A 2,658-nucleotide genomic window follows, 5' to 3' on the forward strand; every position below is an offset into this window, starting at 1 on the left:
TCTCAATCTCTGTATGGAAAACAGGAAGAAAGGAAGGCTCACCTGAGCTGGAGGGTTATGGCCAGAAAAATAACATTCATCGAGATGACCTCGCAACGTCACTTTCTTCACCCACTTCACGGCAAGTAAAGCCTCGCCGTGGCACGATCCATAACTTTCAAAAGCTCATCATACGCAGGGCAGGAGGATTGGGAAGGCTCAGCCTCAGCTCCTTTGCCCTCCTCAGACATTTCCTGCTTTTGCTGGGCTGAACCCAGCAGAGCACTGGCCCCTGGATCAGACAATGTTAATGAAATAACATCATCCTCCAGCGGCTCACTCTCGTCCACAGCCAACGATCGCAAGAGGGAAAAACCCTCTTCAAACTCATCGGCCAGATCCACCTGCGATCCCCACAAGCTCATTCTCCTCCGTGCCTTAGCAGCAGCGGGTCCTGAATCATGGGAAGCAGATGGCTGCCCCTCTTTCCTCAAAAAGAGAGACAAACGAGAGCGGAGCTTTTTCATTGGAAAAACGCTCACAGTGCACGCCGATTGCCCCCTCGGAGACATCGCGTACGTGCTCTTCGCCCAAACAAATAACGCATAGATCGTGTGTGTCATCAGATGTTAAACAACGACAACACGGATGCACACATCCTCTAAACGCTTTGCTAGTGCTCGCCATAATGATATGAATAGAGATTGCTTTTACCACAGAAGCTCTTGCCTATTTATACTATAGTCGCACCGGTAGTGACGTCATGGCTGTCGCCGGCCAACGTGTTGTTGGTGTTTTTTCAATGTATGCTTCAGACACGGGTCACGACGAGGTGTTCCCCATAGCGACCCCTAGAGGACGCAGTTCGAAGTTCCCATGAAAGGGAACTTTATTGATAAACATCATGACCAAGAACTACTGTATAAACATTATTCTTTAGTTTGCAGCAATGGTCTGGTCAACCCAGGCGTTTGGTGACACGGGCGTACACGCCAGATGAACTGGTTGAGCAGGTGCTGCTTCCCCAAGACACGATACCAACCAGAGTCCAGACTCCATTCTTCTTACAGACCAGAGGACCGCCAGAATCACCCTGAAACACATAAAAGTTAGTCAGATCTGTAAAACCTTCAAGAACTTCAAGAACAAATTCTATAATAAAATCTACCATTGTACTTGGTCAGCCCCATCCAGAGGTCACACACTTCATGCCTCCAGGGAAGTTGTCGCTGGTTTCAGCGAGACACACAGTAGACATGTAAGTGTTGAGCTGAGCGGGAGTGGCCAGCTTGATCAGGAGGATGTCATTATTGATGGTGAAGCTGTTGTAGTTAGGGTGCTTGAAAACCTTTGTGAAGAGGATATAGACACATCAGTATTCTCTGCAGTAATCTCTCTGTTAAAACATTGTCTCAGTGGTTTAGATATGATACAGAATATATTAAAGGTGTACACACCTTGCCAATAGTCATGGTTTGAATGGGCTCTGCATTGGAGGAACAATCATGCTCACCCAGGATGACACAGTGAGAGGTCCTATTAAAAATATTTGACTTTTTAACTTTTAGAATTGCGCAGAATTCTGAAGAGACCTGTTTTGAAATTATAGTTAGTAAATAATACTAATACTAATATGAATACTAATATTATTATTAATAATAATGATTACAGTTGATTCTTTAATACTGCCTTACCTGACATTGCAGTGAGCAGCAGTCACAACCTACCACTCATTGATCAGAGAGTCACCGCAGAAATGGAAGCCAGTGGAGTTCTTAAATGAGACCATTTTTTTTCATGGATGTTTTTAAGCCTAGATGTTTGTTCTGTTAAATTTCTTTATTATCTGTATATCATTTGTTAATGAAGATGTCTGTACCTGCAGAGACACCTGCCAAGGCCTCCTCACCATTCACAATTCTGGAGTAACCAGTGATAACAGGAGGGATGGCAGGAACGCCACAGCCTGGAGAATACATATATGTAAAATGTACATGTTAATATAAGCATGTTCTTCTGCCCTTGTCTGGTATGTACCGAACTGACACTTTCATTAAAAATGTTTTATCTGTTTTACAGAGGAAAAAAAACACTATATACCATAGGCTGTTCCAATGAAAGCAATGCATGACAGAATCCAGATGAAAGCCATTTCTGAATCGGGCTGTCTCAGCAACCCTTGGGTATTTATATACCTGACCTTCCCATTACATGTTTTGCAACATCCATGAGTCATTCTTGAAATTTGCTGACACATTTACCTTGACTTTTCACTTATGAACAAGATATTAAATATTTCAGAAACCCCATATACAGTAAAGGCATCATAGAACATATCATCTTGTCCCATTTATCTTGTATACCACTTTTATAATATGATATGTGATTATTTATTTTTTATTCCAATGTTAAGAAGTAAGACGTAAAACTTCATACATCTATATTAGGTAACGCTTTAGATTACAACCCGCAAAGAACTACGTAAGTATACTGAATTTACGGTGTACGTTTCTGTAATTATAGTGTACCTATAAAGAACATACGTGTGTCAGGATTATGGACTATTCTGTGTGTGTTTTTGCCCCTGTGACTCAGTTTCTTCCTCTTGTTGATTGTGTTCATTTGATTCAGGTGTGTCTTGTTCCTCTCCAATTATCCTGCCTTTAAAAGCCTAGTCCT

General features: G+C 42.1%; 1 protein-coding gene and 1 pseudogene across 1 annotated transcript in view; both read right to left on the bottom strand.

The window, feature by feature from the left end:
• LOC107548953 (chymotrypsin A-like) overlaps positions 1-341 on the bottom strand; it is a 14,559-nt gene extending 14,218 nt beyond the window's left edge. Inside the window, exon 1 of the mRNA XM_016229833.1 lies at positions 337-341. The gene's annotated coding sequence lies outside the window, so the exon portion shown is untranslated. The remainder of the gene's footprint in view (positions 1-336) is intronic.
• Positions 342-915: 574 nt separating this feature from the next.
• LOC107548934 (chymotrypsinogen 2-like) lies at positions 916-2,131 on the bottom strand (annotated as a pseudogene).
• Between the last annotated feature and the right edge of the window lie 527 nt (positions 2,132-2,658).

This window comes from Sinocyclocheilus grahami, unplaced genomic scaffold (genome assembly GCF_001515645.1).
Source record: "Sinocyclocheilus grahami isolate Dianchi unplaced genomic scaffold, SAMN03320097.WGS_v1.1 scaffold358.1, whole genome shotgun sequence".
Lineage (NCBI taxonomy): Eukaryota > Metazoa > Chordata > Actinopteri > Cypriniformes > Cyprinidae > Sinocyclocheilus > Sinocyclocheilus grahami.